The 24,952-nt window shown below is 36.9% G+C and overlaps 1 long non-coding RNA gene across 1 annotated transcript in view; it reads left to right on the top strand.

Moving 5' to 3' along the window:
• The window catches only part of LOC129148835 (uncharacterized), a 68,534-nt gene extending 47,342 nt beyond the window's left edge, over positions 1–21,192 (top strand). Inside the window, exon 3 of the long non-coding RNA XR_008555807.1 lies at positions 21,088–21,192. This is a non-coding gene — a long non-coding RNA (uncharacterized LOC129148835). The remainder of the gene's footprint in view (positions 1–21,087) is intronic.
• Positions 21,193–24,952: the final 3,760 nt, after the last annotated feature.

Genomic DNA, 24,952 nt, shown 5'->3' with positions numbered 1-24,952 from the left:
TTTTAATGTATAGTTACCTTAATTATCTCTAATAAATATTCTATTCTGTGATAATATATTTTTAAATTTGATGATTTCTTTGTCAAATTTAAGAATCCTTATAATGATAGTGTTATGAAAAATATATGAGACAGATGGATAAATAGATAGGTGTTTTTTTCTGAGAAATGTTTGCTTTTCTGGAAAGTGCCTTGGGGTGCTCACATAGGGCTTGTTGGGTATATAGGCTAACCTACTTGCAGGAAAATTCCCTTTCATTTTCTGGAAAGTGCCTTGGGGTGCTCACATAGGGCTTGTTGGGTATATAGACTAACCTACTTGCAGGAAAATTCCCTTTCATTTTTTGGCTGTCTATCAAGTCATGCCCCCTCTCCTTTCTCTAGAACATGATATACCTTTCTGAGTGAGTCCACATTTTCACAAAACAAAGGAATAGACACTGATCAAGAATTTAACACTCTCTGCCACTGAAAAATATTTTTGAATCAAAGAATTATAAGCAGGAAGATAAATAAATATAGGATGAAGCAATATACACTATTTTCTCAATAAATCAACCTGCCTCAGTAACTTTAAACATGAAGGTGCATATCTATGGCTAGTTTTTGCGCTTTTTATTATGTGTCCCACCTCAATATTTTCAAGATTGCCATATTCCTTACTACTATGATAGGTTTGTTTCCATGCTTTCATTTCTCTAAAAAGTATTCATTTTGTAATCACATAATTTCTAAACATTGTACAAAACATATCAGTAGGAGTTACTCCTAATGAAACTTTTCACCGAAAAAAACAATTCACATTGATCATTCCTCTTCCTTCATAGCTTGGTGCTCCTAATTATAAACTCCCACTTTTGAAATATTTTTAAACTATTTAATAAAGTTTTGTTAAAGTATATTCATCAGTTTTCTAAGTATCTGTGGTTTAGGATGTGACTGTTTCTAAATTAATTCAAGATAAAATTTACATACTGTGCTTCAACTTGATTTATTATTGTCTCAGATTTATTTTATGCCTTGAGTTTGAGCTCTTATCCTCAATTTTGATAACTTATGAATGGAAATGTTATAGCCAGATGACTTGAGCTCATTAATCTATGACTATCACATACTGATTTATGTATTCAGTTTTTCATGTGTGACAGGTACATTATGAATCACTCTCATTTAGATGTTTAATCTATTATTTTTCATTGAATAATAAATGATGTATAATTACACATATTAATGACCTCCAATTGTTTAATTTATTTCACCTGAGCAAGTGAGAAAAAGTATAACATGGAAACTCATTATTCAGAATAATAGTGCATATCTGTGAAATTCATTATTTCCAATCTATCTTTTTTCTTAATGGGTACCACTTTAACTGAACAGCTCTATAGAGATTTCAATTCTTACATTCTCTGTTAACTTCTTGCAGCTCTATAGAGATTTCAATTCTTACACATTGTTTCATCATGTTCATATAATTTTCTATAATATTCCTCTCAAAAGACAAAAACAGAATATTCTTTGCTTCTATTTATGAACAGAATTTAATATGGTCTCTATGTTGTAAAATCTATTCCTATCCCGGGATTAGGAAAACAAAGAGGAAGGGAATGCTCTTACGACTTCCAAGAGAATGAATAGAGGTTGTGAAGGGCCAGAGGAAAATGAAAGAACAAATCAGTTTTGGGGTAATTTTATCCCTAAATATGAGCATTTTTTATACTACTACAGCCACGGTGAGTTCTGGTAAATTTCAGTTGCAATAATAGCAATGAGTTTTCTGAAACAGTGGTCAGTATGCATTATAATAGCAATGACTCTTAAAAATTATATTTCATTATGGTAGGAATCAATAACAGATCTACCTTTTTATATAAATTTTAAAGTATACAACACAATATTTTGAACTATAATCATGCTGTTGTACAGAAGATTGCTGGAACTCATTTGTCTTGTATGACTGAAATGTTACGTTCAGCAGCAACTCATCGTTTCTGTCCCCCAAATCCTGGCAAATACCATTCTGCTTTCTGCTCTAAGAGTATTACTATTACAGGTGCCTCATGTAAGTGGAATCACACAGTACTTGTCCTTCTGTGACTGCCTCATTTCACTTAGCATAATGTCCTCAGGTTTCATTCATGTTGTTGCATATGGCAGGATTTTCTTATTCAGTGGCTGAATAAATCCATTGTATGTATATATGATTTTTCTTATTTTTCCCCTTTTCTCTCTCCCCTCTTCCTTCCTTCATCTCATCTCTCTCCCATCCCTTTTTTCAACACTTAAAAGTGAATCTCTAGGAAAATTTCAAGTGTACAGTACATTGTTGATAACTCTAGTCACATTGCTGTACAGTAACTCTCTAGAATTTACTCAGCTTGTATAACTGAAATGTTGGAGCCTTTAATCAACATCATTCCATTTCAACTTCCTCCTAGTTCCTGGAAACTACCATTATACTCTCTAGTTCTATGAGTTTGATTATTTTAGGTTTCATATATACATGAGGTCATACAATATTTGTTTCTCTTCGTCTGGTTTCATATATACATGAGGTCATACAATATTTGTTTCTCTTCGTCTATCTTATTTTATGAAGCAATGTCCTTCAGGTTCACCCATTCTATTGCAAATGGCAAGATTTTATTTTCTTAAGGCTGAATAGTATCTCATCTTTTTCCGTGTATAAAAGCATGCTTTCTTTGCTTGTTCATCCATGGATAGACACTTAGGTTGTTTTCATACTTGGCTAACCTATATAAAAAAAGGCTAATATGAAAATTGTCCCTTCATGGCCGGCCCATGCACGAATTCATGCACCAGGCCTCTAGTTGTAAATAATGCTGTGGTGAACAATTACAGTGCAGATCTCTGCAAGATACTGATTTCATTTCTTTTGATAAGTACCCAGAAGTGGAACTGCTAGATCACATGGTAGTTCTATTTTTAATATTGAAGAACCTCCATACTATTTTCCATAACTGCTATAGCAATTTACATTTCCATCAGAAGTATACAGGGTTCCCTTTACTTCACATCCTCACCAATATTTACCTTTTGTCTTTTTTATAATAGCTTTCCTTAAAAGTGAGAGGTGATTACTAGTATCTCATTGTGGTTTTGCGATGTTGAGTACCTTTTTATATACGTGTTGTCCATTTGTATGTCTTCTTTGGAAAAATGTCTGTTTTGATCTTTGTTCATTTTTAATAGTTATTTGGTTTTTGCTATCGCGTTTTAGGAGTTCCTTATATATTTGGGAGACTAACCCACTTATCAGATAGGTGGTTTGCAAATATTTTCTCCCTTTCTATCAGCTGCCTTTTTGCTTGGTGGACTGTTCCCTTTGCTGTGCAGAAGCTCTTTAATCTGATGTAATCTCACTTGTCTATTTTTATTTCTTTTGCCTGTGCTTTTGGTGTCACATCCAAAGAAAAACTGTTGCCCAGATTAATGTCAAGAAGTTTCTCTACCTATGTTTTCTACTAGGAGATTGACAATTTGGGGTCTTACATCAAAGCCTTTAGTCAATGTTCAGTTGACTTTTGTGTATGGTATAAGGTCCAATATAATTCTTTTTACATGTATATCCACTTTTCCCAACCTGTGAAATAAATATCAAAGTGGGAAGGATAATATGAGCAAAGACCCTAGGACATGTGGAATATTTATTAAATGATATGTAACTAATTTGCTATCCTTAATACACGCCTTTGGATTTCTGATCTGATGAAACAAAATTTAGTATACTTATTCAAGTTTGCTAATCTTCAAAACCACAGCTTCTCTTTTAGACTATATTCAAGTCCTTTTTTAAAAAACTCACAGTCATTCCTCTAGTTCTTGCTAAAGTACTTCATTCTTTGGAAATTCCTTCCATAACTTAGTCATTACCCTGCTCTTTATACATTCTACACTATATTTATGTTTTGCCTTTATGTTTGATCTCCTCAACTAGACTGGAAAACCTTGTATTGGCAGGTCCCAAAATTTTACATCTGTATATTTTCTATCAGGTCCTTCATAGACAGACTATACTTCATGAAAAATAATACCATTCCCACCCCTATGCTGGCTGAATCCATTATCCTCTATAGCTCTCTGCAGCCTCTACATGTTCATGTTCACCAAACTGCATGTCATTTACTCGAAGCTTCTATCAGGAAAGTTAAACTTTATACATAACAGAGAATCTATGATTTAATTAGGATTTGCTGACTGATGTTCCTTTGTGGGAACTTCAGCACTTACTTCTCTCTGTCATGCTCTGGCCCCTTTCCTTTACGCTAGTAATTGAGGAAACTGTTTCATCTTCTGGTACAGATGTACCAACAACTTTCACCAGTGAGAAATCGGTGTAGACATTTTGCTCACAAGAGGCCGTAATGATCCTGTCTTCAGATATGCACATATGTGTAAGGAATTTATCTTTTCTGAGCTGATGACAATGCTCATGTATGCAGAGCAAATGTGAACCAAGCTTAAATACCACAGGAAGATAATTAGAGGTTAAACCTGGGCTAATACTATACTGGGTCTGGGTCAGGCCTGCTAGAGCCATGGCAGTATGGATGCTGGTCAGATGAACAGAATGAGAGGAAACAATTAGAAATTTTCTCTATTAATTAATCTAAGCTATATCTTATTGTACATGAATGCTGTTTCCCTAGTATACAGGGCTGTTTTAAGTATGTGAAACAAAATTACTTTCTTCCATACTGAAATAGTGTTGAATCCCAACTATTCTTGAGTGCTCATATCCAGAAGCATGATGTCAAAAATAGAGAAAATTACCAAAAGCATTCAATAGGAGACATCATTACTTTTGTTTTGACATCCTACTAATATATTCAAGGGCTTCATTTTCGAGTTATATATCTAATTATAAGCCAGAATTCTACATTATCCATTTATTTGCTATGTTTTATAAAAGTCATGAGATTTATATAAAATGGGTTAAATTACAAATAAATAAAATTAATAATTTGGTACCTATTTTAGATCATATACAGCTATAGTTACTAGAAATAAGATAAATAAAACATAATGCATGTACTCAAGAATTTCACAATATAAAGAATAAGATAAATATGTACAGGATTGCACCATAGTGATAAATATTTTTTTACTCATAGACCTTATTTGTGTATTGAATTAAAAACCCAAAAAAAAGTAAACTGTTAAGTAGGAAAAAAATGAACCATTTTAATTTTCATTATTAGGAACTTTTTTCTATATGTTTTAATTAGGCAAATATCACTTTGAAGTTAAAGATTTATAGAATTAAATAGTTAACTGTTTAGATTTTTCTGTTTCAGCAGTGAAATCTAAAGTTGACTTTCCTTAATAATTTGCTATTAAATGTTATTATGAGATGAATTCAGTGTTCTTAGCTCTTCCAATAATTATTCACCATGTGATAGTTTCTATTTTAAAACTATTTACTTGCCTATCTAGTGAAGTCATAATATTAAATAAATGTAACAACTGCAAAGAGTACGGATATCAAAATGTTGCCAGGTCTTACGACACATTATTGTGTTATGACCATTGTTAATTCAATTTCTTAATTATATGTAGTGTTACATATTTCAGTATTATGGTGCCATTTTTAACTAGGGAAAGGCATTAGAAAATAATTGGATATTGTCCCAGAGTATTTCATAATTAAAATAATAACTATGGCAACTTTGATCATTAAAATTTAGTACTAAATTTCCAGATGTTTAATCATTTTTAAACATCTATTTTTCTCATGATTGGAACTCTTTCTATAATATCATATGGGCTAATTTTCCTGCTCTGAAAGATAAAAACAGCACATTTGGGAGATATATTCTATATTCATCTTAACTATATTAAAATTGCCAATTGATTATTATGGTCACTGTATAAAATTGTGGTCTAAGTATTTTTGAACCACATGACATTGTTCTCAGGCATCCCCATTGTGGTGAGTACAAAGTAGAGACGTGAAAGTAACCACAAAATATCAACACTCTTAGCTCCTGCCTCCTGAAATGTTAATTAAATCTTTTTTTCCTTTTTCCTTATTACATAAAATTTTCCTTCATCCTCTGAGATATGAATCATTGCCTGGTTCTCTTGCCATGCCATCTCTCAGATGCAGGAATACAAGCACACTCTTCTGTCTCTCCATCTCCTCCCTATCCACAGCCTATTGAAAGTGGTCTTCAAAATTCAGCAGTTCTGAGGAAACGCCATACTGTCTTCCACAGTGGCTGCACCAGTCTGCATTCCCACTAGCAGTGCACGAGGGTTCCTTTTTCTCCGCATCCTTGTCACCACTTGTTGATTTGTTGATGATAGCCATTCTGACAGGTGTGAGGTGGTACCTCATTGTTTTGATTTGCATCTCGGATGATTAGTGATTTTGAGCATGTTTTCATATGTCTCTCATCCCTCTGTATGTCCTCTTTCGAAAAGTATCTATTTAGGTCCTTTGCCCATTTTTTGATTGGTTTATCTTCCTTTTGTTAAGTTGTATGAGTTCACTGTAAATTTTTGAGATTAAACCCGTATCTCAGATAACATTGGCAAATATGTTCTCCCATGCAGTGGGCTTTCTTGTTGTGCAGAAGCTTTTTGTTTTGATGTAGTCCCATTTGTTTATTTTCTCCTTAGTTTCCATTGCCCTAGAAGCTGTTTCGGTAAAGATATTGTTATGACAAATGTCTGCTATTTTGCTGCCTATGGCTTCTTCTAAGCGTTTAGTCCTTTATCCATGGTGTTTCCTCAAAAAAATCGAACTGCTATTTGACCCAGTAATCCCACTTCTAGGAATATATCCCAAGAAAACAGAAACACCAATCAGAAAGTATATATGCACCCCTATGTTCATAGCAGCACAGTTTACAATAGCTAAGATTTGGAAACAGCTTAAGTGCCGATCAGCAGATGAGTGGATTAGAAAACTGTGGTACATCTACACAATGGAATACTGCACTGCTGTAAAAAAGAAGGAACTCTTACCATTCGCAACAGCATAGATGGAACGAGAGCATTATACTAAGTGAAATATGCCAGTCAGAGAAAGGTATCACATGATCTCACTCATTTGTGGAATATAAAGAACATTATACTAAACTGACAAACAAAAATAGATCCAGATACAAAGAAGCATTGAACAGACTGTCAAACTTCAGCGGAGGGGTGGGGGATGGGGGTAAGAGATCAACAAAAGGACTTGTATGCATGCATATAAGCATAACCAATGGACACAGACACTAGGCGGGTGAGGGCATGTGCTGGGGGGAGGTCAATGGGGAAAAAAGGAGACATGTGTACTACTATTTGTAATACTTGAAACAATTAAAAAAAATCAGGTCTTAAATGCTGTTATCATGGCCCTTACAGATTTTTTTTTTAAATCTGAAAAAATACTTAAAGACCACATTTTTCTTTACTCTAAAGGTTAAGAATCTTTAAAAGTAGTTTATTTTTATTGACTTAATCATTTTATTTTAGTCAATGCCAAATTTAAGTACATTCTAATAGTTCAGGGTTAAAATCCTAGCTCCAAAACCCATGTAACTTTGGCCAAATCATTTAACCTCTGTGTTTCAGTTTCTCATTTGAAAAACTTGGGCTTATAAAAGTTCCTACTTCACTAAATTTTTGTAAGGGTTAAATTGACCAATATATGAACAGTTGTTAGAATAGTGACTTATACAGACAATTACTATATGTGTTAACTATTATTAGTATTAAGTATAATAATTACTACTAAATACACCTTACTGCTATGTACAGAACGGAGACTTTAAGGATGAATGGCATTTATCTGAAAGTATAAAAGACAACTTTTCTTTTCATATAATGCCTAGCAGACATTGGGCTGTGTACCAGTTTTTGAGAAAATACCTGATCTAGGTTTGTCACTATGACTCCTAGCCTTGAGGTGTGACAGGTGGAGTTCTGGTGGTATAATACCAGACTCTGATGACCAAAGGAAGCTTGACTCTCATAGAGGTTGTGGGTTCTAGAGCCACCTGGTCAGGGACTTTACAGTGAAGACCCTGGAAGTCTGCAGGAACATAGAAGCTTCTGAGATTCCTGCATGTGCTGTAGGCCTGGGATGCACGTCCTTCCTCCTCTGCCATCTGCTCAGCGAAAGTGGCCTTGGTCTCAGCATTTTTCTCCACGTTGCCACCATAGCACCGGAGTGGCTAACCTCTGATAAGCCTGGAAGGTTGTGCTCACTTTTTGGGCCTGCATTTATGACTTTATTCCGGTTCTTAGACTTTGAAACTAAATCTAACACAGTGACCCATACTCCAAACTCCCTGGTAGATTTCTTCCTCTGAGATCTGAAGTCTTTTCCTCAGAGGATATCAGATACATGGTTATATCTCTGAAAAATAAAAGCAATCCTTTATGTTTTTTATTTCTTTGGGACCAATTAAGTCCCACTTCTACATTTTGATGGTAATAAATAATAGTAAGGTGTACTCTGTCATTTTATTTGCTATAATTAAAACATTTAATATCTATCTTATAGAATAAAGAATTAATTTAATATTCAATAATAGGATGATGAAAAAAATTGGGGGTATTCATAAAATGCAATACCATCTATATCTATATCTATCTATCTATATATAAAACCTTGATATGCAAATAGACCAAACATTAGAACAACCGGTCGCTGTGACGTGCGCTGACCACCAGGCGGTGTGTGTGGAACATGGCGGGCTTCAGCCGCGGCAGGATGGTGGAGCAGGGGAGCCAGACCAAGGCGGGGTGTTGGTGGCTGTCATCGGGGCGAGCCTCTGGTGGTTACTGAAAAGTCTTTGCTCCCCACATGCCGTAGTCCCGCCCAGCACTCATGCCTGGCACCAGCCCCAATCGCCCCTCAGGGCTTCTTCACCTCCCCCTGCTCCTGAGGGGTGATCGGAGCTGGCAGCCACCTCTCACACCTGCTGCCAGCACCTGCCCCAGTAATGAGTCAAATTTATATTTATTAATATGGAGATGCTATCATGATATGTCAGCTTAAAAACTGTGGTATTGAAAAGCAGATACAGATAATCCCATTGATTGCAACTTAATATTTAAACAGAAACATAGAAACCTTTATTAGCAATAGTTACAATAATGTTTAATAAGCACCCATATGCCTGGCACTCTATGAAGCCGTTTATAAGCTCTATAAAGTCCAAATGAGGAAAATAAATCCCAGTGCTTAATCAGAAAGGCTAAATGACATGCACAAGGATAGGATATAAAGAGCCACTCAGATTCCAGGGCGTGTACTCTCATCTTCTAGTGGAGACTGAAACAGTCAGAGATTATCACTGAAGAATGGGCTTAGATACGAATTTACTTTAAGTGTTCTTCCTGAGGATGAGTCATAATATGGCATGCTTTCTTCACGTATCTGCGAGTCCTAAGAATCTCTACTTTTTCCTTTGTTCACAAATTATGCAATTATATTTTTTCATTCTAGACCTTTGAGCCAAGGTCAAAATGAAACTCTTCAGGCTAAAGTTTCCCGTTACCTTGTTTCAGGCCTTCAACACTGCCAAGTCCTTTCCATCCCGCGTGCATTCAGGCATACCTGCTTTCACCAGGACAGAACGCATTTACTGTGCCCCCTCTAGAAGCAGGTGCTGGTCTAGGCAATTCGGGTAAAGAAGTTTACAAAAGAGGTGTTTTTCTTGTGAAGCTTATATTTTAGTAGCAGGAAACAGTGAACAATCACATAAGTTATGTATATTTTTTGATCATCATATTAAGGAAAACAAAGCAGAATGCTGTAGTAAAGGCTGAGTAGTGTGGTAATTGGCTGGTTGAGGGATGCTTTAAGGTGATGCTGAACAAAGATTGAATGTTTAGAAAGAGCCAGCCATGCGAAGACATTTCAGAGAGAAGATAGAGTGAAGCACAGAATCCCTTAGGAAGAAATGGACTCGGAGATTCCGCGTGGCAAAATTAATCTGTAGCTTTTAGTTTCTCAGTGCAAGGGCTGTGAAGAGATATGAAATATTTAAATAAGTGCCTCAAACATGTTTAGAAATCCTATTAGAAGTTTAAGCTTAAAACAGACTGCTGTAATTATCGGCTTCTTTAAAAATAAAACAAAATACTAAGTAGTTCTTTCCGCATTCAAAGGAGAAAGAAATCCAACATCAGAGCTCTTCACATTAACCTAAAAAAATTCTGGCAATGCATCAAGAATGCGATAAAAATTAAACAAAAGCAAAGCACGTAAAAGCTGTCTTCATTATTGTTGTGCATTATTCTTTTGTTGAATTACATCAGCCTAAAACAATTTCAAAGCCAAACTGATTAATAATTCTAAAACTTTAAGCTCCTTTATCTTTCAACTGCAGAATGATGGTGTGTGCTGCCTCCGTCTGGTCTTCCTCTTCCTGCTTTGTATCTGCCCCTCATTGTGCATTCAGTTATTTCAGTGCAGAGGAATTTAGGAAAGAAATAACTGTTACCAACATAAAGAGGGACGAACACACTGAAGTTCAATTGAGGCTTTGATGTTCACTGACTTTTTATACATGAGGGTTTGCAAGGGCGTCTCACCTGCTACTCATATGGTTTGGTTTCTGACCTTCCTCTCAATATGGTCCAGTTTAACCAGCAGAAAATTTTCCCATTCAAATTCTAACTTAAGGACTTCCACATTTATAAAGCTTTGTTTGAATCCTCTCTGCCCATCATTGGCAGAGCATTTTAATTCCTTCACGGTCACTTTTATCTCAAACATGGAATTTTGTTTTTCCTACTCTGCCGTCTATCTGTGGCTTATGTTCCTATTTAAAAAAGACTAGTGGACCATTTTTGTGTTATTTTTTCTATCTTATTGAGATGAATTACACCACTATTTAAGTTTAACCCATACAGAATGGTTTCAATTACATATCAAGTGAAATTATTACCACAGTAGCTTTAGTTAACATCCATCATCTTGAATACAACCAATAAAAAGAGAAAATTTTTTTCCTTGTGATGATCTTCTATCTTAACAACTTTCCTATATATCATACAGCAATGTTCCATAGTCATCATGTTATATCTTAGTAGTTGTTTATCTTACAACTGTAAGTTTATGCCTTTTGACCACCTTCCTTCAATTCCCTCCCACCAGCCCGCCTCTAGTAATCACAAGTCTGAACTATGTTTTTATGAGTCTAGTTTTTGTACCATGTTTCTTTATCCATGCATCCATCAAAGGACACGTAGTTTGCTTTCATGACTTGGCTATTGTAAAAAAATGCTGCTGTAAGCATGTAGACACATATCTTTGCTAAAATATCAGTTATCAATTTTGTCTCCTTTGCATATATGCTTCATACTCTTTTCTATTGTGGCAGCACCAATTTACAATACCAGTAGCAGTGAGCAAATGTTTCCCATCTTCCACATCCTCAACAGTGTTTATCTATTTTCTTTCTGATGATGGGCATTCGAACATGTCTGAGCCGATATACCTTTTTGGTTTTTATTTGGATTTTTCTAATGGTTAGTGATGTTGAGCATCTTTCATGTACCTGCTGGCCATTTGTCTATTTTCTTTGTGAAACTCTGTTCAGGCTCTTTGCCTATTTGTTAATTGAATTATTTATTTGGGGGGGGCATTGATTTGTATAAGTGCTATACAAAATCAATGTACCAAAAACCTCTTATGTTTGCATATACCCATCATAAACTATCAGAAAGAAAAATTAAGAAAACAATCCCATTTACCTTTGCACATAAATAATAAAGTATTGAGTAGTGACTTTAACCAAGGAAGTGAAAGACTCGTACAGTGAAGATAAAGACAAAGACACTGATGAAAAAAATTGAGACACTAGTAAATTTTTAAAAATTACTTTGAGTTGATTTTTGTGTATAGTGTAATACTGTGGTCCAGTTTCATTATTTCATGTGTGGCTATCCAGTTTTCCCACCACTATTTATGGAGGCAACTGTCTTTTCCCAATTGTATATTCTTGGCTGCTTTGTCATAAATTAATTGGCCATAAATGTGTGGGTTTATATCTGGGATTGTTATTCTGCTTCATTGTTTTATGTGTCTGTTTTTATGCCAAGACCAAACTGAAATCAGGTTGTGTGATGTCTTTGGATTTGGGTTTTGTTTTGTTTTTCAACATTGTTTTGGCTTTGTGGGTACTTTTGTGGTTCCCTACAAAAGTTAGAATTGTTTGTTCTATTTCTGCGAAACATATCATGGGAGTTTTAATAGGGATTGCATTAAATATGTAGATTTTTTAGTATTGGGGACACTTCACCCTATTGATTCTTTCCGATCATTAACATAGATAATCTCCTCACACTTCTGCTTGATAGACTAAAAGCCACATATTTCAATAGAGCTTTATTGAAAGCAGCAATGGGGAAATGTCCCTGGTGTTAGTACACTTTTAAAGATCTTTTTAATTTGTTTCCTTCATTTTTCACCATATGATTTGACATTTTAAGCCTTTCTTCCTTGTTTATGCCTCAGATGAGTGTTTGAAGGCAGTTATCTTGTTCCCTATTTTATCCTTTGACAGACTGTACATATTGAACACTTTTCATTTTGCCACATAAATCAATTTTCAAGGTTATTTAATCATTTTTCTCTAAATCTGTACTCAACTTTCTTCAGTTACCTCATGAATATTTTATTATACATCCTCAAATATAAATGCAGAATGGAAACCCGGGTCCTACAGGAGTACTGCAGACTGCACGGTATCAAATGTTATTCAAAGCTCCCTAAAGATGAAGACTTCAGGGAAGCAAATTATAACTCTAACTTCTCTTTGTTCTGGTAAATGACATTTTCATATCTTGCCCAAATAATTATGTTTTTATATTTCCCTTATACTTTGGTTTGCAATAACACACAAAAATTAATTTATCAGGAACTAGTTCCAATTTTTAACTAATTGTTTAAAAACTGATGTCAATATATATAACTTTTAAATTGCTGGAATATATTTTTCTTTGTAATTTCTGTATAGTTTTCCTGTTTTCTCTCTACCTTGTAAGGCAGGCCTGCAATGGGTAGCACCCCTATGTCCTCTGAGTTCCAGTTGCCTTGACCAAATGAGAACTCTGGAAGGACATCACAGTGGTTAGAGCAGCAGCCCGTGCATCGAAGGGTCTCGGGTTCAATTCCCAGTCAAGGGCACATATCTGGGCTGCTGTATTTTTTTTAACATGTTACTGAAGGCATTGGTTTTCATTGAAAATGACATTGTAGTAAAAACACTTCAATCTCATATTACTTGTGGATGAGAAATATCACTAGAGTACAGGCCTTCTGGACTGTTTGGTTAAAGGAAAAAAAGTTTCTCCTGATCCCATATCTTTGAGGAGCTTTAGAAAATCATCTAGCCAGAAAAACTGTAGAGACAGATTCTAAAAACGCATAGACTTCTTAGTTTTTCCATCCTTCCTTAACACTTGAAAAATTGTTTCAGGTAAGATATGAATCAACTTCCACGGGATAAATGGGCCAGTGTTACACTTGCAGACCTAATCACAATTACTCCGGACCAGCTTGAACGAATGCCGAGAGGGTGAAACAGTCCCCATGCACCAATTGCCTGTGCTGTGGATGACCTCCTGTGGGAGAGCGTGATATTTCACTTCCACAGAACTAGTTTGCTGGAAGGGTGTAAAGAGAGTAACTTTATGCTTTGCCCCTATTTCACAATCCTATTGCATTTTCTTCTGGACTGTGTTTCTGGAAGTAATGGGAATCTATTCAACTCCTCACCCTCCCTTTGCTGGTTTCCAACCTTCATTCTTTATTTTCTGTAAAGAGGAAAGTGGGGACCTGGAGAACTACCCAAGGTCCCTCAGCAGGTCCCTGAAGGCTGGTGTGCTCCTACAGCAGTGAGCCACAGAAGGAGGGCGCTTTCCCATCCACCACTGTCGAGCTGGGGACTTTAGGAACTGCCTCCCCACCAATAACCAGACCCGATATACCTGAAGACCCTCCTCGGGGACCTGAAAACCAGAGTCAGGGAGCTCTAAAACAAGGCAAAACCAGTAAACACCATGGTGAGCAAAACAGAGTGCTACAGAAAAAATATACAAGAGCAAGCTATAAGAAGTTCTAGACCTAAAAACACAGAGCTATTACTTTTTAGTATTAAGAATGTGGATTAACTGGGTGTCCCATTCTTCAGCTTGTATAATTCATCTATTTCCCTAAGTTCATCGGAATGCTCTACTCAGCATGTTCTCTGCTAGATTGCCCCAGGAAGAGAAGCTGTAGCAGGCTTACCCATTTGAGGTAAAAGAGAGTCAAATGAGATAAGAACACAGCTGCAGTGTATTCAAGTGCAGCAACGATCCAGGAAAGAATGGAACACGCAGGCACGATTGCTGGCTGCCCTTGCTGTGGGCTTCTCCCTTAGAAGGAGAATACATTGATGAAATAAGTTACACGTAACTGATGATGATAATTTGGGATAGAGTAAGGTACCGTAGAGGGGGGAGCTCTGACTGTGAGTGATGGATGAAATCATAGTGCGTTGGCCACAGGTGATAATTTTCTAGAAATTTGCTGACGTTGCAATGTGGAGAATTTTGCATACAGTGCAGCTGTGTGCCTCACCGACATGCGAACGGTCGGAGCACAGGTGCAGGCTCTGAATGTACCCCCGTGGCTGCACTTGCTCTCTGGGCAGAGCCCCAGGCCTGGTGACAGAAAGGCGCACCCTTCGCGTCACTGTTATGTATGGGCTGGGGCTACTGACAACGAGAGTTGGTTCCATTGATTGATTTTCCTCCGCTCTCCTGCCGCCAAGGAGGACTGAGCACTCCCAAAGTCATTAGGATTCATAAGCAACTGATGATGCTGGCAGTAATAATAATTACAAGAACTTTTTAGAACTGTATTGAACACTTTATATGAATGGTTTCATGTAGACCTCAAAACAATTCCATAACACCCATACATTATCCCCTTTGGAAAATGAATAAATTAAGGCTCATAAATGTTAAGAAGCCTGTCCCAAATGACAGAGCTAATAATTAGTGGTGGAGGTTGAAAAGTAACCTTAATCAAAATGTATAAATTTTAGGCAATTGGTAATACCAGAAGGGTTCTATGTGTTGTAACAGGAGCTAGAGGGCCTTTTTCTCTTATCCCTAAAAATACAGCTATGCAGGTAGCTCTTTTCTGTCTGAAGAGCTGGCCAGTTTTGTCTATAAACCTGCCCTGAAGCTACTGTAGCGTGCAAAGGTAAGTCAGAAAAAACAGGTTTTCTCCATGGGCACCAGAAAAATAATGTGTCTGTGTTTCTTGTAAATAATCCACTCTGTCTGGATGGAAAGCTTGTGATTGTCTCAGATTTGCTCATACCAAGCTGTGCCTTGACAGCACAGATATGGCCTCAGGCTTTCAAGAGCTGCCCAGTGTTGAAAAATCCCTGGTCTGTACCAGAGTTATCTGTTGATGTTTTTGTGAGTGCACATAAACACTCGCTTGCCCATCTGTTTGGTTTATCATTTTCCATTCACAGTGAAAGAGCAGTTTGGGACTCTGACCAACATAAGCTTAAAATTGTGTTGAGTTACCATGACCCAGTTTAAGCTTCATCCTCAGTACAAAATCAGTGGGGGCGGGGGGATAAGGATTGGTTTACAGACGACCAACGTTTTGGGGGGCTTTGATCAGTGTGCTAGAATAATGGATTATCACCACAGGAAAACCCGGCATTTTAAAAAGCATGCTTCTTAGAATTTGCTAAGATTTACTGAACACTGATATTGTATTGGATAAATTCACAGCTAGAGTTATCATCTTAGGAATCTTCTGGCACCATTCTGGGATGTCTACCAAAGGAGCCCCATTATACAGGGATTAAACCAAACCACAAAGCAAAACGCTCTGCTTGTTCTTATAATTTCTGGGTTTGTTTTTTTCTTCTCAGTTTAAAGATCAAATAGGTCATCAACCCTATGCCTGTGAAATCATAATGAGGTCTCACGGAGTCCTATGTCACAGAGTAGTTGAGCAAACAAGAGCCTTGGGAAATGGATGAAGAAAATGGCTCAAGAAGAATCAGATTTTAGTAAAAGCCTGCATAAGTAGCATCGGGAAACTGAGCCCTGCATACATTACAAAAAGTCTGACCGGACTCAAATAACGCAGGTAGAGAAAAGAATCAGAGGTAAAGGAGAAATGAAGGAGAATAGCTACAGGATTTAGAACAGAAAGACATGGGCAGTAGAATGTTCCATCTTTGTACATGAAGAGTGAGTTAAAAAGCCCTGCTGCTATTAACGGCCTCAGCAAGACCAGGCCTGCATGAGGGGGGAGGGCTGATTGACAAGCCAGATTGTGGATGTGTTTTAACTAACCGGGGAAGAAATACTTACTAAGCCCTTTTACTACAGGTCTTCTCAGATCTTTTGTTTCAAAATTAATTTCATACTAGTGTAAAAACACCAAAGTCAACTATCTCATCTTGGTCATGTTATCCAGGTAGGAATACTCTTGTATCTTTAGTGGGCCATGAATATAAAACTTTCTCGTGAATTGTTTCTAGTTTGGATCCACTTATAGTTGAGATGTGTAATACCTGTCATTTCCTCATGACGGTCACAAGGATACTTAGTATTTTCAGTAGTAAGTGGGCTGGAAACAGAGCTTAATACTAGTAAATTCTAGATTCTTCATATATGTTTATAAGAAATGAAATGTTATTTTTTTTAGTTTGATACTAATTATAAATCCTCATTCTAAAATGTACTTGAGGAATCTTCCCAAAATAAAAATAGAAATGTCAAATCTAGAAGCTGTTTAATTTTTTGCCACCATCTATTACTTATCCTCTCATATCTGTCACTGAAATACTTATAGAAGATGCAAAATAACTGCACTGGAAGCAATATGTATTGTATTATGTCTAACCATAAAAAACCAAGGACCTGACCCTTAAAATACAGAGGTATGGTCTAATAGACAGGCAATTTTAGAAACTTTATACATTCCTATGGATTTTGAGATTATCTCAGGTTCCTTAAAAAAAAACCTGTCCCCACTTCTTTTCATGAGATATTCCCTTTCAGGTAGTAAGGAATGCTTTGTCCCTTTACACCCTCTAGCATTTCCTCTCTTTCTGTCTATGTTCAGAAGAAGTACATTTTAGAAATGCAGCATGTCCAGGGAGAAAGAGGATAAGTATAAGTGGACTCATATCTTGAGATGTGAAGACAATATAAATCAGAATGGATAAAAAAAGAACACTGAGAAGAAGTACTCTGGGGATTACACATTTTGTGTGGAAAGTAATCTTTTATAGTCACTGTATTAGACAATGAGCAGAACATTTCTCTGAAGACAAATCTGAAAATATAATATGCATGCCCAAAAAGGAGAGAAGAAACACAGATATGGATAAGGATTAGCACTCTCTCTCCCATCTTTTCTCACATATAACACATACTTAAATGACTTTTAAAATTTTAAGTAGCATAATGCTCATTTTTTATTTAAAGATTGATTTTAGAAAGGGAGAGAGAAGCATCAATTTGTTATTCTACTTACTTATGCATTCATTGGTTGATTCTTGCATGTGCCCTGACCAGAATTTGAACCTGCAACCTTGGTGTAATGGAATGATAGCTAACTGAACTAACCAGCCAGGGCATAATGCTCTTAATATTATTTTATTATAATATAACTAGAGGCCCGGTGCACGAAATTCGTGCATGGGGATGTATCCGTCAGCCCAGCCTACACATTCTCCAATCTGGGACCCCTCGAGGGGTGTCCGACTGCCTGTTTAGGCCAAATCCCAGTAGGATCGGGCCTAAACAGGCAGTTGGACATCCCTCTCACAATCCAGGACTGCTGGCTCCCAACTGCTCGCCTGCCTGCCTTCCTGATTGATGCCTAACTGCTCCCCTGAAAGCCTGATTGCCCCTAACTGTCCTACCCTGCAGGCCTGGGTCCCCCCCAATTGCCCTCCTCTGCAGGCCTGGTCCCTTCCAACTGTCCTCCCCTGCTGGCCATCTTATCATGGCCATCTTGTGTCCACATGGGGGCAGCCATTTTGTGTGTTAGAGTGGTGGTCAATTTGCATATTATTCTTTTATTAGATAGGATTTTAACATAATATCATTGGATAAATTTTCCATAGAACTCTAGTTTTCATATTCAGTTGCCCTGATTTCAATTCACAGGAAAATCACTAAAAAAAATGAGTGATTGTGATATATACAGTATTTCAGAACTGAATGATGATGAGTACAATTCTGTCAACTTAATAACATCCAAGGAACAGAAGATAAGCTTGAATGAATACTTGCATGCTGACTACAATTGCCTTGCTTATTGCCGAAATAAATTCAGCATTCGAGTTTGCAAGAAGTCATTAGCTCTAAACTGTTCTTTTTCATCTAGGTTTCTATAAAACTTTGTGATTGACCTCTTTTGACCGTTCACCTACTAAAAAAAATAAAATGTCTCCCTGGCAATCTAGGCTATGAGGAATAGGAACGCCGCAGAACAAAGATACCTCTTCAAGTGGCAGTCACTCCGCTTGTGTTGTTAATTCTAACTGAAATGACTCCTGCTTTCTATCTTCTTTTAAGAATAATTCTTGATATGTAACAAGCATTCTATATGTTTGCTGAATCAATTATTCACAATACAATATGGGTGGTAATTTCCTGTAGAGGTAGAGTTAGGGTTAAAAAAGTCCAGGGGGGGAAAAAAGTCAGCATGAAGAATGTCTCTGCTCCCTCTAAGTGTGTTTGCCAGCAGAATTTAGTTAGAAATATGAATTTAAGAAGGTACCTGTGACAGATATTGATTTTTAAAGAATGTCTTCTCTTATCATCAGTTGAGTTTATCTTACCCTCCAACTCATCTACATTTAATGCTAAGCCACAGGGCTCAGTGTCCCTGGGAAGAACATTTAGGATAAAATAGGAAGGCCTCTCTAAAAGAAGAGAAGTATAAATCCCACTCATTCTGGCCTGTGTGAGAAGAAGTAGAGACAGGCATACGAAGAGCAGGTCAGCAATCCGAGCTCTTGTCTTACCGTCTTTATGGGGCTAAAATGTATTATGAGAATAGGTAATATGAGCGAACCTGAGAAGTGACATCCAGTATAGCCTGGGTGAAGTTTTAAGACTCTAAGGGAATCCAGGCATTTTATTTATTCCCAAATCCAATATGAAGTAGGACTACTACAATGACACAGAGGGAGGTGTAAAGATCAATGAGATAGAAACAAATATCAAGGCTCCCTACAGTCTGCATATCCAGGAGTTCCACATGCCCCAGTGAATGGATAGAGAAGTACTGAGAGATCCAGTGGACTAATGAAGCCCTAAGATTGAAAAGTGTATAATGACCTGGCCGCAGTGGTTGAGCCTCGACCTATGGAGTTCATGGTTCGATTCCTGGTCAGAGCACATGCCTAGGTTTGTGGGCTCAATCCCCAGTGGGGGGTATGCAAGAGGCAGCCAATCAATGATTCTCTCTCATCCTCTCCCGCTCTGAAATCAATAAAAAATATATAGATTTAAAAGTGTGTAATGAATGATATCTTTACAATAGGAGGTAAGTGGTGTGGACTTTGGACTTCAGCCATGGAAGCCTGCAAACTGCCAGATAAGAGCAGGGCCATCGTGTTGGGCAGCAATAAAATGCATAGGCCAGACCAGTGGTCGGCAAACTGCGGCTTGCGAGCCGCGGTTTGCCGCTCTGTTGACTAATGAGTTTGCCGACCACTGGGCCAGACCAACCCCCATCTACCAGAGGACATCAAGAACCACAAAAGAGCCTGCCCATCCAAAGGCCCAACTTCATCTCCTTATAAATCAAGCAAGTCTATCAGAGAAAGAAAGAATGTGAGGAAATTTGCAAGACCAAGCATTTGCTCCTAAATGACTGAGTCTATCAATAGGTATTAAAACAGAAATTGAATAGGTTTTAAATACCTTCTCCCTCTCCCTCTCCCTTTCCCAGCAACCCTACTGGTATTACATCAGTTACTGAAAATAAAATATATGTAAGAGTTTCTGTGGCACTCTAAAACCTCTGTGCAGTATTTATTCCCACCTTGAATTATAATGAAGCCCCAGATGTGACCCTGTGACACCAAGTATACAGAGTCAAAGAGAAAACAGGCCAGTGTGTGTGTGAGAGAGAGAGAGAGAAACAGGAACCCTCACCGTGGAGTCCCCCTTGGAGACTGAATTTGACAGTCCTGAATTCAATTCCAGTTTCAAAAACTTCATTCATTAAAGGGCTTCCTTAGGCTGCATTTGACACTATTTGTGCTTTGTAGACTGAGGGAAAATTCCATAAGCAGGCCAAAATGCAAAAGTTAAGTCAGCTTGGAAAGTTTCAGTCAAACCAGAAAATGGGCCATGCAACTTGTGCGAAACTGATCCAGCTCATGCCCATTACCTCTACCGTCAGCTAAGACCAGAGACTGAACAATGACTTCTACAGCTCTTAATCCTCATATGCAAAAAAAATAACCTGGTGAGCTTTTTAAAAAATCTAGCCCTCCAGACATTATAATTCAACTGTTCCACCTCTTTTTTAAACATTTCCTAGGTGATTATATGATGTAGGCAATGCTGAGAGCCTCTGCTCTTAATTCTAGGGGAAATGGGTTATGGTCAAGAGTAAGGTTGCAGTGCCAGCCCACATTTCATTCTATCTTAAAGTAAATGTTTACTGTGGCATAATTCTAGAATCTGATATTTTTATGCAATAACATTTTACCTGTCTCTGTGGTTGGGCAAAGATTTTTTGACCCAATACTGAGAAGTCAAATTTCCTGAAGATCGATTAGTGCCGCCTAGTGGTAAGAGGTGATTATTTCACTTAGTATCCAGACTTAACCCCAGACACATCTTGAAAGAGAGGATTTGGAACTGAATTAGAGAAAACTGTAAAAGTTTGGTTTCCTCCTTCTTAGAAGTAGAGGGATACTAGATGACAATAAATGTTCTCCAATAACACAAGTGATATCTCTACATAAAAAATATAATAAAAATACTGTTTTTAAAATATGTCCTTCCCTACAGGTATCCCCTTATTTGTCTGTCAATATTTTCTTTCTGTTCCTATAAGGCATCAAGGTAAAGCTAAGAAACTTTGTGTCACTGAAAATAAAAAGGACATATCACGGAGGAAGTTCCTGCAAAGAACAAGATGCCCAATTCATGACCCTGGAATATGGAGAAGTAATGTGATAAAAAGAAAATTGAAGAATTTACTTGCCACAGTGTTTTCTATGCTCCTGTGCCATCTATCTGCACAGTGAAACCTTAAAGTGTGGTTTATAGAAGCAAGCATATTATTTGAGCTAATTCCCTAGGGATGGGAAGGGTAAGGCTTCTAAAAGAAGCTTGGCATTTATCTAGAAACCACTTCCTATGTGCACAAGATATATGCCTCAGCATTATCAGAGGGAGTTGACTAGATAGATAAACTTGAGGGGGGGAAAAAGTCTTTTTCCCCACTTCCTGAATAGAGTGTGAAGCTTACCCAAACTGTCTCCCTTTCTTTGGGGATAATACATAGAGTTTTTGAATGAATGGGTAGGTTAGCCAGTGGAAGACTGAGATCAGGGCAAAGAGGTGGAAGTACATGGATGGCTGTGGGCTTCAGCAATGAATCCTAGTAAAATGTTCCCAAAGGTCAGATGAGACCAACCACCACTTAGTGGAAACCAGTTAACATCAGCCACTTAAGTCTGACACAGCAGGGACCAAAGATTAGTATGTGAATTTAAGAGCCTTCTCCCATTACCTTTAAACTGGCCCATATCTCCTCATACCAGATAGAGAAAGGTGATGGGAGGACATCGGACTGTATAAAGGGCAAGAGACTGAGGTACCATTAATTGGTCAAAGTAAACCTGTTTTTGTTATCTTCTCAAATATCCCAAACATTGAGACCTTATGAGTAGATTACATAATGAAAAGCTAATATTTTCTTTATGCCTCTGAAACATGGTTTTAGTAGATTTGTGATTTCTCTACTTAATTAAAAGTGTAATCTCAATGCTTAACAACTTGAAAGGAACACTGATGTCTGGTTGGTTTCCTGTACTTTTAAACAGCTGCTGCCCACTCAGGTTCTGTAGGGCTCGGGCAATGCCATATCTTTGTCAGCATAAAGGCTCATTTTAAACAGGCAGATGTTTTCATTCAGTAATATCACGTTGAATCTCAGCAATGTTTGTGGAATTATTGGGAGGGAGGGGCGGGAATCTCATTCCCTTCAACAAGAGGTGACTGGATCTTTCAGAGTTACAAAAATCCTGTAGGACAGGAAATTCCAACACAACAGAGCAGAAAGCCATGGCCTATTTCATTGATCCTCTGACTTCAGGGATGGGTAACTTTATGTGTGTGGTGGTACTTCAATAATCCTAGAAGTACACTCTTGTCAGATATCACATACTGTATGTCATATCAAGTCTTAAGAGAACACTAAATAGACTAAGGAAAAGTTCTTTTTTTAAAAAAAAATAGTATTCCATCTCCCATTATATAAATTCTAAAGAAAATCTTCATTTAGCACCTAAAGTCCTCCTGAAAAAAAATTATTTTTCCTTTACAACTTTACAGGAAAAGTGGATAGATCTAGTAGTCTATGTAACCCTTTCCTAATAAGTTGGACAATGTAAAATTAATATACAAAAACCTGTTGTGTTTCTGTACACTAATAATAAATATTTGGGGGGATTTAAAAAGTAATCACATTTATGAATGCATCAAAAAAACAATAAATTTAAGGAGATAAAAGACCTGCACATTGAAACTATAAGACATTAATCAAAAATATTGAAGATGAAGAAGACAAACTATGCTCATGGACTGAAAGATTTAATATGGTAAAAAATTTCATAATATCAAAACCAATCTATAGATTCAATGCAGTTCCTACCAAAATTCAAATGCCATTTTTCACAAAAATAAGACAAACAATCCTAAAATTTGTATGAAACCATAAAAAGACCCTAATAGCCAAAGCAATCTTGAGAAAGAAAAACAGAGCTTGAGGCATTACACTCCCTGTCTTCAAACTAATTATAGTGCTCTAGTAATTAAAACAGCCCGGTATTATAAAAAGAGTCACATAGATCAATAAAACAAAAGAGAGAGCTCAGAAATGATCCTATACATATATGGTCAATTAATTTATGAAATAGGACAAAGAATATAAAATTGGGAATGGACAGTCTCTCCAATAAATGCTGTTGAGAAAACTGGATAGCCATATGCAAAAGTATGAAACTGGACCACTATCTACACAATATGCAAGAATTAACTCGAAATGGATTAGATTTTAATGTAAGACCTGAAACCATAAAACAACTAGAAGAAAAAATGGATTAGCTTTTAATGTAAGACCTGAAACGATGAAAAAATTAGAAAAAAATATAAGAAGTAAGTTTCCTGACGTAGTCTTAGTAATGAGTTTTTAAATCTGACACTAAAAGCAAAAGTAAACAAGTGGGACTACATGATACTAAAAAGTTTTTGCACAGGAAAGAAAACCATTAAAAAAATAAAAAAGCAACTTAAGGAGAGAAACTATTTGTATATAATATACTGACTGGATAAGGAAATAATATACAAAATAGATGAAAAACTCATACATCTCAATTAGCAAAAAACAACAACAAACCACACAATTTGATTAAAAAATAGGCAGAGGTTCTGAATAGATATTTTTTCAAAGACATGCAGATGGCCAACAGGTACATGAAAAGATGCTTCATCCACATTACTAGTCATCAGAGAAATGCCAAAACCATAGTGAGATATCTTCTCATGCCTGTTAGAATGGCTAGTATGAACAAGACCAGAATTAGCAAGTGTTGATGAGGGAATAGAGAAAAGGAAACCTTTCACCACTGTTGATGTGGTTGTAAATTGGTGCAGCAACTATGGCAATAGATGGAGTTTCCTTAAAAAAAATAAAACTATAATTAAAATATGATCCAGCAATTTCACTTCTAGGTATTTATTAAAAGAAGCAGCCACTGTGGAAATCAGTATGGTGTTTCCTAAAAAATTATAAATGGAACTTCCATTTGACTCAGTAATACCACTTCTAGGAATATATCCCAGGAAAACAGAAACAACAATCAGAAAGGATATATGCACCCCTATGTTCATAGAAGCACAGTTTACAATAGCTAAGATTTGGAAACAGCCTAAGTGCTGATCAGCAGATGAGTGGATTAGAAAACTGGTACATCTACACAATGGAATACTATGCCACTATAAAAAACAAGGAATTCTTACTGTTTGCAACAGCATGGATGGAACTGGAGAGCATTATGCTAAGCAAAATAAGCCAGTCAGAGAAAGATAAATATCACATGATCTCACTCATTTGTGGAATATAAAGGATATCATAAACTGATGAACAAAAATAGATACAGAGACAAAGAAGCATCAGACTGTCAAACTACAGGGGGAAGGCCGGGGAGGGTTATCGGGGGTGGGTAAGAGATCAACCGAAGGACTTGTATTCATGCATATAAGCAAAACCAATGGACACAGACACTGGGGGAGGGTGGGGGGGCGCATGTGCTGGTGAGTAGGGGGTCCAGGGGGAAGTCAAGGGGGAAAAAGGAGACATATGTACTACTCTTTGTAATACTTTAAACAATTAAGAAAATGAAAACAGAAGTTCAGAGAGAAATCTGCACCTCCATGTTCTCTGCAGCATTATTTACAATTATGAAGATATGGAAACAGCCTAAGGGTCCACTGATAAATGAATGAAGAAACTATGGTATATATGTGTATACAATGAAATCTTGCCATTTGCAACATCATGAATAGACATCGAGGGTATTATGGTACAGGAAATAATTCAGACAGAGAAAGACAAATACTATATGATCTCACTTATATTAAAAGTCGTTAAATACAAAAAACAAAAGCAAAAACACCAAGCTTATGGATACAGA

The sequence above is a fragment of the Eptesicus fuscus genome, chromosome 4 (assembly GCF_027574615.1).
Source record: "Eptesicus fuscus isolate TK198812 chromosome 4, DD_ASM_mEF_20220401, whole genome shotgun sequence".
NCBI lineage: Eukaryota > Metazoa > Chordata > Mammalia > Chiroptera > Vespertilionidae > Eptesicus > Eptesicus fuscus.
Note: the sequence above shows the minus strand (reverse complement) of the source record. Positions and strands in the feature narration are given on the sequence as shown.